Source organism: Trichoplusia ni, chromosome 14 (assembly GCF_003590095.1).
Source record: "Trichoplusia ni isolate ovarian cell line Hi5 chromosome 14, tn1, whole genome shotgun sequence".
NCBI lineage: Eukaryota > Metazoa > Arthropoda > Insecta > Lepidoptera > Noctuidae > Trichoplusia > Trichoplusia ni.
Genome location: NC_039491.1, coordinates 7924626 through 7937649, shown reverse-complemented (window position 1 = coordinate 7937649; position 13024 = coordinate 7924626).

Genomic DNA, 13024 nt, shown 5'->3' with positions numbered 1-13024 from the left:
ACAAAATCAATTAAACTTAATCCGTATGATTCGCCTTAGACCTTGTTCCAATTCGACCAAAGTGACGGTCGCCGGCCAAGCAAAATGGGTCATCTCGTCAAACAGACAGCTTGATGGATCGCTGCTATTCAGACTGGGCGGTGAGCGGACCCACAGCTGAATCATTCGGGGGGCATTACCATGCTTTTGCTGTTACATTATTAAGAGGAGATCGTGACCAAGGCCCAAGGAATCCATCCGGACGATAGTTGATTTTTTCTGACCGTTTTTGTGGTTACTGAGGTTTTACCGCAATGTGTCGATATAAGATTAGATTTATTTAAGGTTAAACATCTTTGGTTATTTTGCGTAGACTAGGCACTGTTTAGTGGATCTTTTAATAAAAATACCCGGATTAAAAAAAGATGAGAATATTTTGAGCTTCTAGTTATCCAACTACGAGTAGCTTCTTGCTCCACATTATTCGACCTTTATTTAATTTATTTATTTATTTAGACCTATTATCTAAAACGTCCTGTGGGTTCACGTTGCGAACGATCACAGCAACTCAAAAAAAATGATTTGTGTATTTGCAATCGTTATTCGTCGAACCTTTGATGGATATGCGGTGTGCTCGTCACGATGACGGGAACTAATTGAAGCGAGGCCGGACGGCGGGAAAAAACAGCAACACGATGGCAAAACAAAGGGTAGAAATAGGTTTTTGTAGCCATCGTCTCGACGTAGGCTGCGAATGGGGTGTATTAGTTGTTTTGTTGTTCAATAGGCTGCAGACGTGCATTCAGCCTTGAGGTAAATATCGTTTAGTTTTTGTTCAGGAAAGAAATGAAAGAGTTGGTTTATTTCCCATTTGCTTGAACTTGGGCTCTCTTGGAGGCGTAACAGGTGGCGGGATGAGTTCCTTTGAATCATGTGTTTATTGCATTCTGCATTTATGATAGTTTCAAATAGTTCGGCAAAAAATGATGAATTAAATAGTTAATTAAGTCTTGTCTGGTTAATTGAATACTAATGAAGCTAGTAAACTTTCACTACATATGATATAACAAAAAAAAAATTTTATTTCGTTTCTTTTTAGTTTACCCTTTAGCCAAAAACTCTACATTTTGAATACCTATGTTGAGTGATTATTATGAAATCTGCTGCTATGAATATCATTTAAAATCATTTTCTATGATTTTGCATGAAGGTGCCGCGAAACAATCGTATCTCACTTAACATATGCACGAGTATCTGTGAGATCGTACGTGGGGTAAATTCTGATTCCCTGATGACGGAACACGTTATTATAATTAGGCACACGACTCGCATCCGTGACGTGCTAATTCCAAACCGCTTACGTATATGTATATAGATTTTTATATATATATGGGAAGTACTAGTGGCCTATCACCCTTCTTAAGTTAGACTGTTGAAACTGTGTAAGAGAGTTTGTGCACTACACAATGTGGAGCGTCATTTATCTTCTCGAGAACAAAACTCAGAGTATTATGAGATGGTGGATTATTTCTACTGAACTATTATTGTATGGCGTTGTTTTAATAAAGGTGCTTGTACCAATGGATACTTTCCCGTTGTGTCTTCTGAATTTGTGGTCAGTAAATGCTCTAAAATAAATGTTTAATCTATTTTACATATCGATTTACAGACTAGTAGACACCCTGTGGGGAAAAGGCCAAGACCACTTAAAGTGGGGTAGTAACAATTATCGAAAAGAGATGTAGTCTTGTTGTGCGAAGACTTGTTTGGTTAAGTTGGTGTTAGATCCAACTAAACTCTACAGAATAGTAGACTCTGTTTGATAAAATCTATTGTCAAAGTCTTCCGTGCTCCACAACAAAAACTATCAATTTTATTACCCTAATCATAATAATTACAAGATTTACGAGAGCATTTATATTTATTTCATAATATTTAGGTCATTAAAATATAAAATTTTATTAAAATGAAGGCCAAGCCTAAAATAAATGATAATACGACAACGCAATTAAAATAAAAAGGTTTACTAACAGTTACATCATGATTGAAACAAATAAAAGTATTTAGATGAACTGAAAATCAAATCCCTTGCCTGTTTCATTTGTTTTGGTCAGTTTATCCAAGTCTATTATTTTAAAAGGCAATAGTTTTCAGTTTTTGCTCGAAAATGTAACAATATCGAGTTTTTGTTTGGTAGCTCTATTTGGTTATCGCGTATCCCAGCGATTCAATTAAATAAACCGCGTGAAATAGTTTTATTTAAATGGATACTCCCGTTCACACACGATTGCACCTTTCGAATGTTTTTAATATCTGAATATTTTAGATTTTAGGTATGCTATATTAAAATGTGCGTTAAAGCCTCATATAGATAATTATGTTCCCCTGTACTGTACTACATTCATTTATTCATAACTGTACTGTGATTGGGACAGACATTAGAGTCAATCTTTTTTTAAATATCCTCAAGATTACTGTAACGTCACATATCTTTAATGAAAAAGTTATTTATTTATTGGGGGAGTTCCAAATGACACCTTACATTCTCAATACATACAGTTTTTCTTGAACATTAATACAAATAGGTATTCTTATCATTACTTAGAATGTGAAGGAGTAACTTTATTACTTTAGCAAGTAGCAAACGCTACTGTTTCACAACTTATAACTTGTTTTATCGTGTCTCCGTCGAGAATATGTGCATGTAAATGAGTTTTCTTTTGGGAAATTCTTTCGTGTTTCGAAGTATTTTTGTTGATCAATCAAAAAAACATGTATAAGACAATTTCAGGCTAATTGGTGTTAAATTATGTATTTAGCAATCTGAAAAGCAAATATCAACGTTTTTATACAAAAATAAAATGAGAACGCGTTTTATTAACCTTTCTATTTACGGGATAACTTCATGGAAAGAGACTCTCATTTTACCTATCCGCGGCCATCCATCCCTACTCTATGAAAGAACAACGGTAGGCGGTCTGAGGTAGCCACAAAATTATTGTCAATTGTTCAGATAAAACTAATTTGGGCTATTGGTATAATCATGTATCTGGCAGCGTTTTCTTCACAAACTATGGAAAGCTATGGCCTTTAAACTCATAAAAATGAATACCATATTTTCCGTAAAACGATAATCGAAATATAGTAGAGCCGAGAAGCGAGTCGAGAGCGAATACACAGAGTGATCTGCTGATTTAAAACCGATATACGAATTTGGTATCTGCTTATATCTGCAAAAGATTTATCGATCCGGCCCGCATCGCCAATCTAGCAACCTTTGTTTATCTAGGGAACCTTACCTCATATCACATACATTCTGAACGAGACATGTTCTTACAAGAAAGAATAAACAAGACGCAATTAAAGTGTGCCTGCATAGGAAAAACTATTTTCGCTTACTTACGTCGCATCGTGAACAAACACTGAAACAAATTGAATGTGGTATTTTTAATTTGTAGGTCCCGACGTATTCCTGCTTCTCATGAGGCGGAGTTTTACTTCACTGAATTGAAATACTGCAATTTAAGTAAGAAGTATTACCTACACTGTACACTTGTGTACGCTTTATTTAAATAAAACCTTTTCACTGAAACTGATGCAGGTAAATACTTGTTTTGAAATGAAGTCGCACAAAATATTTCTTATTAGAAGTGTTTTAAATTGCATGTCTGTTTCCGTAAAATGCTTTTGCAGATATAAATTCTTAATTTATGTAATGAAAACTACTCGTACCCCTGACAGCTTGCGTAAACTAGTCGGATCCATGTGTCTACCGCCGAACAGAACGTAATTAATCAAAACAGTCGCCGTTCAGTCTAGTGATTAAATTGATCAAGATTGTACGCAGCTGCGGTACCATGAAACTGCGAGTCAGAACATTGTCATACTGAATTGTATGGACGGGACCAGGGGTTGCTGACCTCAAGAATTTAGAGGTATCCTTGCTTACGAACTCTATGAATTATTATGTCTCGAGATTTCCCTCGTGTGCGTGCTGTTCTTGTGTAATTATTTTACTTCAACATTACGCTAAATTGTGAAACTCTGTAGCTACATAAAAGGTCCGAAAAGTTTTTAAATACCTCATTTAAACAGAAAAATGAAAACTTTTTGAGTTACCTTTTACTAGCCATTAATTTTCATGCAGTAAATAGCAATTAAGGTGCTTACGTCCTGTGAATCAATCATCACAATGTCGTGGGTTAATTGATTGGGCTGTACACCGTATGATCGTGTTGCGTCACTTGCAGGACGCCATTCGAAATAATGATGGAGTGATATACGCGGCACGCATGACACGTTCTATGGACGAACGAACACTGTGACAATACAATTCTAGCTCTACGCGTTATTAATACAAGTACGATCATATAAACTTAAAACTATTTCTCCTAATAAAACCACTCTGAATAAAATCCTTCGAATTTCTATGAAATAGATTTGTTATAGTAAAGTGATACGATAAAAAAGCTGTATTATCAATAGGTTAACGCCTTATGATTTTTTTATAGCAATATCGTGTCGTAAACTTTGCTATGATGTTTACTGCATGTGAGAAGGAGCTCTTACAAACTAGAACACTTCAACAGTAACGTGTTTTGAGAGTCTCTTTGCAACAGGCTTCTGCTAGACCGTTATTATGAACTTTCCCATTAAATGCTTGACTATGTGGTAAGCTCGTACCTATATCGGCGAGTTATTTTAAATTACCTAAAGAGTTGTGACTATTTTATATTGTCTTGAGAGCATGTCCAGTTTGAGATGATTTACAAAAATGATTAAAGATTTTATTTGTGTATTTAAAAACCGGTATCACAAACATAATGCATTTTAAGTAAATTTACTGAAGATATTTAAAAAATGTCATAATGTATCCAACATTAAAACACGCCACCTAGTGCCTGTAATACAGTTTTGTCTTAGAAATATAACCTAGCTACGTATCGTACCTAGTTACGTAGACTTCACTTCCATAAAAAGCGGGCTGTATTAAATTATATCCCACTTTTTCTTCAGCAATCAAGCCCGGTTATCACTTGGGTGAGTGGCGACACAGCTTCGTTCATTAGATAAAATATTAGATGAACAACTTATCGTAATTGAAATCTCAGTTTCGTGTACCTACCTAGGGAGCCAGAGGTCACATTTTCTTAGAAACCAATTATGTTATCATTTTTAGATGGAATGTCGAGAATAATTTTAATTTATTTATTCGTTAAGAACTGATGAAGTATACTGAGAAAACCACTGGCTAGTTTTCAGTAGTAACCACTAGAGAAAAGCTTGGTACAATTTCATAGAATATTAATTAAAGATCGAATAGTACCTACCCTAGTTTCAACTAGGTTTCGGACTATCAATACGAAAATTAGTAATTGTGTTAAACTTCTGTAATTGTCGGGCTGACCAATCACAGTTGTTGAGACAATATTTTAAATCGATCTTTCATTAGCTAGTCAGGTATTTGCTTTTCCTAGAATCATTATTTAAAAGCACATTTCAGTTTACTACGCTCATTTCTTTATTTTTGTTTCCACATTTCTAAAGAAATTATGTGCAGAACGTTTTTATTGTCTCTTTATGTGAAGAACTTTTTTATTGTCTCTTGATGGAAATAGACTATTGTAATTGTAGAAAAAAAAGCAAAACTCTTAAGCAACCAACATACTTACACAACTTTTATTTTAAATTCAAAATTTCACTAGATAATAATTTCAAAAAAAATCTTGTTTACATAGAATAATTAAAATCTTTAAAATAAGTAAACACAATTCGAAAACGTACATTATTATGATTTGTTTATTTGATTACCAAACTTTATTCATATTCAAATTTAAATTAGGTACATACGACTAACTCATTTCGCAATAACCCTTTCTACAACATTAATTCTAAAACACATATTAAAGGGCACTCACAAATTAGTTTCAGTCCATAATGCGAGCGAATTAGACGTGGTAGAGCATGCAATCACCCAAATTGACTCCACTGTTACTGATAGTTCGGCGTCGCGGTAAGTTTAACCATCGTTTGACGGGCCTGTTGGTCTAGTGGTTAGTGACCCTGACTGCTATACCGGAGGTCGTGGGTTCGATTCCCGCCCAGGATAAATGTTGTGTGATGAGCATGATCATTTGTTCTGGTGTCTGGGTGTAATTTATCTATAATATGTATGTATTTAGAAATATATAAGTAAGTTTATCAGTTGTCTGGTTACCATAGCACAAGCTCTGCTTAGCTTGGGATCAGATAACCGTGTGTGAGTTGTCCCAGGATTTATTATTATATTATTATTATTATCGTTTCACACCCCACGAGTAATTAACATCACACGTACCCACGCGTATCGATACACTATCGATTCTTAGAACGAAAACGATTTATTCAATATCGTTCCAAAACTGATTAATAATAAGCTTCGTGTTATAATCAGATCGTCGATTTTCAATTATGAAATTCTGTCACGCGTACGATTATAGGCATATAATTAGATATTCTAGCAAAGGGAGATCATTAAATAATGAATCGTATTCACAAATACGAGCAATGGAATCAATACGCGCTAAATAAACAAACAGTGCGGATATTAAAAGTTGGTGTAATTTGCGAGCAACAGAACATGCGGCCGGAAACCTTAGCAACAAGAGGTGTTAAACTTTTAATTAGTTCGACAACTTTCAAAGAAGCATTAAGGCTTTCTGGCCGCTCTTAGCCGACCTTTTGTTTTTCACTTTGTAATCAATGAGGATTTTACAATGAGCACTTAAGTTTCAATAACTGCGCTCTTTGTTCTAATGCCGAGAGATTTAAAGTTTAAAACAATTGAAACAAAAGAGTTACGACCGGACAGGAAAGAGGCACGTGCGTATGTGAATGTGGGAAATAAGATTTGCAAATGTGTGGGTATGAGGGAATTTTTCGCAAATATTCAATCGGCAGCTGTTGCATCCTAGATTTTAAAATTAGAATTCACTGAGTTCGCTGAAATTCTCTCTGGTATTTACTGACTTAATTCTTAGGGATAGGTTTGTTGATGAAAAATGTTTTTGCCTTGCAATTTAATAAGAGTAACAAAGACACAAACAAACAAACAAACTATATTACCTACAGTTATCAAACAATTTTATTTGTTTAGGCGTGGAGAATACTCATTATGTTTCCGTAATAAACCATTAGTGTCGCTACTTCATTGTTCGTGACGAGTTGTTTTATAGTCTTCTTGAAATTTGAGTCGTTCGGGTTGATATACGCCGCCACTGAAATTATGGAAAACATACTTCTGTCGTACTTTTGGTGGTAATTAAATTTTCTTATATTTTGAATTTATTTTGGCTCCAACAAATATTCTGGACCAAGCACTGATCGTCGTGCTACGCCCTGAAAGTACTTATTATAATTCTGAGAAGTTTAACTTATAAGTAGAGTTACCTTTATTAATTAAACAGTGGATTTATAAATACGAGTATTTAAAAAATTCTCTACACGAAACCAGAAAGCTATTAAAATTCAAGTAAACAGTTTGAATATGTTTGCTAATGTACAAATAGGGATTACGAACGGTTTTGTATAAAATTTATGATATTATAATTATGATATGTTAGTGTAGTAAGTGTTTTAATGAAAGAATTTTAATTTAATGTTTAATGACCTCTGTTCTGTGTTGTGTTTAATACTTAGTACTGGTTCAAAAAATATTTTTTGTAGATGTCTTAATACGTGCTACTAAAAAGAATTTAATTAAACAAAAGTTTTTTTTAAGACTACGAATTGATGATTATTTTATTTAAAAGTAAAATCGAGGTAAAGAAATATAATTATAGAGAGTGAAACAGGGAATCTGGAATTGCTATTTGCGAGATTTATGGGCATAATATACAAGAGTACAGAGATAATGCCCTTCAGCGCTCTTGGCAAATAGTCATATTATACAGAAAATTGCCAAGCACTTGTCTATACGTACATTTATTGCGTCCCCGATAAGAGTTAAGCGCACAACTTTATCAAAAAAATCTGCTCTTTCGAAGGAGGAAAGGCTTTTTTTCACAAGTTCGCGGCTCGGCGTAGCAGCGATTTCCATTCCCTATCGCCACTCACAAGAACATTCATTTTAGAAAACGTTAAGGAAATTCATCAAGCTCTTTATGAGATCCTATTCATTTGAGACTTTGAACACAAGTAATAATGAAATAGAGTTTTGAAAGGGCATAAATTATTATTAGGTATTAGCTGTGTAACATACTTAGCTACATGTGTTATTATTTTTATGTGGTCATGTCACGAATTTAATCCGAAATTAAGTTTCAGAACAGTTAATGATAATTTTAAATTATTTATTGAAATGAATTCAAATTGTTGCCCACACATAATCTGTACGAAAACATTAAATAAATCAAAATGAATTATCATAATGTTATTTGTAACAACAAGGTTGTTTATTTTTTAAATGCAAATTTACAATTCAGGTAAATAAACAACGTCTTTTATTTCTATTCTGAAATTGTACAGGCTAAGTTAGTTGAGTGTCGAATAATTTTATGGGTACCGATCACATGCATTTGGCATCTCCCAACAAAATTTCTGTAATAATAATTTTAATCTCAATCTTAATTTTTTGTATGTTATAAGCGGCAATAGACGTGCGTCATCTGTGACGCAATTTCGCACGAAATTTCACGTGTTTAGCTATCGAAGTTCATGAGATACAGCCTGGTGACAGATGGACAGACATGGATGGACATCGGACCCTCAGTAATATGGCTTTCCTTTGAGTACCGAGACCTTTTGAATCAAAACATTTACTGCTAATATATTTATTATTATGTTATAATACTTTGGATAACTTAACCCGATTTGATATAATAATACAGTAGAAGGCAATTAAGTGTAATACCTCTGGTTCCGAGTTGCGAGATGGATGGGATTTTATTGCGCGGCTTTACAAACAATTACTTGACCTATTTCTTTGCGGCCATTACTGTGTTCAGTAGTGAACTAAGTAATTGCAGTTTTAATATAATTCAAATTGTTTTTTAAATAGTTTGAGTAAGTTCATACGACCTCCGTGGTCGAGTGGCGCACGCACCGGTTTCAAGGTGTCGCTAGCTCTGAGGTCCCGGGTTCGATCCCCGGTCGAGTCAATGTAAAAATTCACATTTCTACATTGTCTCGGGTCTGGTTGTTTGTGGTACCTTCGTTGTATCTGAATTCCATAACACAAGTGCTTTAGCAACTTACTTTGTGTTCAGAACAATTCTCGTTGTCCACATTTATTTATTATTCATTTATACAAATGTTACGAATTCTCGTATTCTGTGTCATAAACGAATCTATACAGATTTTGTTGAATTCTCAGTCTGCCTGTATTTCTTTAATAGCTTTTAGAACTCAATCCTCTGGAATAGGGATGATAGGGTCTAAAAAGTAAAAATCTTTTTAGTCCGTTACAAAGAAAATTAAATAGTTAAAGTCATACATTATAATTTTTCTTTATCTGAACAGTTTTTTTTTTCAAAGATAAGTTACTCAAGTTAAGCAGTGTGACGTACCGACTTAGCAAAATTAATACATAGAAGTGACGTCATATGTAAGTTCCGTTCATTGTAATTTGATCAATTTATATTTGCGGGACAACAACAAAAAAAAAGTTATTCTACAACAAAATTTCTTAACCAGAATTCTGTGCAACCAACATAAATATGAACAGATAGAACTATAATTTAATTAATTTATTATTGACTACCGGTCAGGGTCACAGATGGGATTGACCCGCGACCTCCCGGAGGTGTTGTGAGGGTTAACGTTCTGGGAATAAATAGCATCACTTGTGAACTAATAACATCATTCTGTGATCACTCGGCCGACCGTAAACCATGCTGGATACGGCGTGATCCCTTTACTCAGGGGATCCTACCTCAGCTCTCGAAGGTTAGATCTTACTGGAATTATACTCGTAATATGTTAGCGGCGACTTATTTCGAGGTAGGTATTATGTAACTGATACGCTCTTTTGGTTTAGGGTAAAAATGAAATTTCATAGCAGTTTAATGTGTAAAATAATTAATAGATTAAGAAAATCTATACTCTCACGTTTAAAAAAAACGGTATAGCCGTTTTTGTAGTTGTAAATTACATTGTCATCGGATTTGAAGCTATCCTGAACATTTTAAGCTTATAGCTTATCGGGAAGTGCCTAAAAAGTTATTGTATACAGCCCAGGGTGTAAAATATGCGAGTGTTTAATTTGACAAGAAAGATAATATGTAGTCAAATACCCTATTGTGCTTCATATATTATCATTATATTTACCTATGTCAACTTTGTAACAAAAATTATGTAACATTTTTACGAGTTAAATATAATAATTTGTTATTTTACGACTTTTTAACTAATTACATTGCCTTCTTGATACCGCGGCTCATGAAGCCAGATGTTCTCATTTCTCATGCAAATTGTTGTTTTATAGCAAAAACTTGGCGGAATTTGTTGTTTTTATGCCTACTTATTTGTTTCTACAAACACCATAAGCGTTGTTTTTTAAAACTTCTAAATGTTTGTTGCATTAGATTATAATAACATTACGTTTTGGTAGGAACTGAGGAAAATATTCAAAATTGACACGACTGATATTACCTTAGGAAAGTTATAAATATTATCACGCTATGATACTTTTATTAAAGTTCCAGCAGAGGAGCGGGCAACTTTCTTTGCAAAAGTAGATGCATATTAAAGAGTGTTGTTAGTCTCAGCAAACGAAACGAAGTCAGAACTTTTAAAAATACCATTTCTTGTCTGTCGTAAGCAGTTAGAAGTTTTCCGGATATAAATATTTCTTATGAAGTTTAAGAGAAATTAACTATAATATATTTAATTGTAGTCATACTGATACTTAGAAAAGGACTGCTTTTTATAGTTTTCACAGCATTAAGCCAGATTTTAATTTAATTGATTATAATTATTGCACTTAAGGGTCATATCCGTCCTATCTTTGTAGAATATTGGTTGATAGGATTTACTCGGCAGATGCCAAATGGGTAATGGTTCGTAAGGCTTAGGATGGGCAGTTTAAATAGCAGAACAGGCCTGAATCAACAAAAAAAAGGAAATCGGAACTTTAACTTTAAGAGGTTTTTTTCTGTATTTTAAGAGAGAAGCGATCTTATAATCATTTGATGTCATATTAGTGTACAATAGCACCATACGATAAGGGTACAACGTTCACATAGACACCACCCTTATTTCAACACAGTATGGTTGTTTTTTGATTTACATTTATACTTTTAAAGTCCTGCTGTACTAAAAGCGTCTACTCTAGGCACGTCAAGGAGGTCTGCACTCTTTACTAGTAATACACTAAGTATTAGGACTGGTACGTTTACTACATGTCTAAGACGCGTTCGCTCACTGCAGGATAGCGAATTTCTATCGCTAAATATTTAAACGACTGCAACGTCTTTGGGTGTGTCTTCTACAATGTTTAGTCCTTAGCATACGAATTTATTTCTCGTGCTTAAAGATTATGGTACGGGCTAATTAGAGACATAAATTTTGGACATGGCATGGTTTATAAATTTTATTAATATTTTTTTGTTAAGTTTATTTTTAAAACGGTAAATGATTCGTGAATGTTTTTTATGAATTGTTGGTCGTAAGTCCCGATAAACTCAGGTACGAAGCAATATAATTTATATTGCTTTCCGCATCATTTATAAATATTCCATTGGCTATTTACTCGGACTTTATCAAAATTCATCGATGCTGAAATGAAATGTAGATACTTTTGCCTCAATGATAGTCGTACTCAAAACATCGAAGCAAATTACTTTTGTCAGTGAAGATTGTGTTTAATTAACCTATATTATTTATTTAAATAAAATATTATTATATTCAGGATAGATATAAATTAATGAGATTTCATTAAATGTTATGTTTCATTTATTTATTTTACAAATTAAATATTTAAATTCGAAATAACGTATGAATTTGCTGCACTGATTTTCGAGTGGTCATTGGTAACCACACCAAAACCACTATGCGCGCGGTGTCTTGGATTCAATACCCACAAGCATTTTTTTGCCTGTGCATGTGACTTGCACATTTGTGAAAACAAGGAATACATTTCATAGTGCTTTTAAAAACATACGCTTGTATAAAATAACAGTTAGCAAATAATGTATAATTACCTATACATTTACAGACAAGGTAGGAAACCTCGATAGCTTCAACCTAAGATCTCGGTCTGCAAGTCACCAAGCGTCTATTACGTCGGAGTTAACAAGAAATGGGCTGTGCGACACATTTGATAGGTAAATGGGACGTCGGTAAATCCGGGGAACATTATCTGGCCACTAATAGAGGCTTTGATACATTCTACGGCTTCAGGAAGCACGTATAATCTGGCCGAGGCCCTCCGAGGTTGTGTCTTAATAGGTAAGGTTCAAAGTGTTTTGTTTTCGGTAAGTGATACAAAAGCGTTATTAAGAAAAGAACCTCTTTTGTCGCAACTTATGTTAATATTTATAACGGAATTAGCGTATTTGGATTTTTAAAAAACATTTTGTTCATTTTTTTATTTTTAGATTTGATTGACACGCATCTCTAATAATTATGATGAAAGTGTACTTTAGCTCAAAATATGAAAATTATTATCTATTTATTTAAACGCTCATGTTTCAATAAGTGAAGTATCAATTTCAGGTACCTATATGAATAAAATTTGCCTGAATATATTTAACAGTAGACACGTCTATTTACACTAAACTTTCAGAAGTACACCGATAACCATCATAGCTACATACGGTTTGTTTATACTTTTTATGACTCTCTTTCATCATTTGGTAGCCGATGAAGATTAAAGCTTGATGTTCAAATAAATCTAGCCATAACTCGTATGTTACCAATTAATATCTTTGTACGTTATGGGCACATGAATATTTATTCAGTGTTGCACGGATATAAATGCTTGACGCGTTCAACATCATTTCATCTAAAAGCAATGAATAACATTACCGATGCGTGGTTAATACCTCCTTTGCTTAAGTCTACGTAA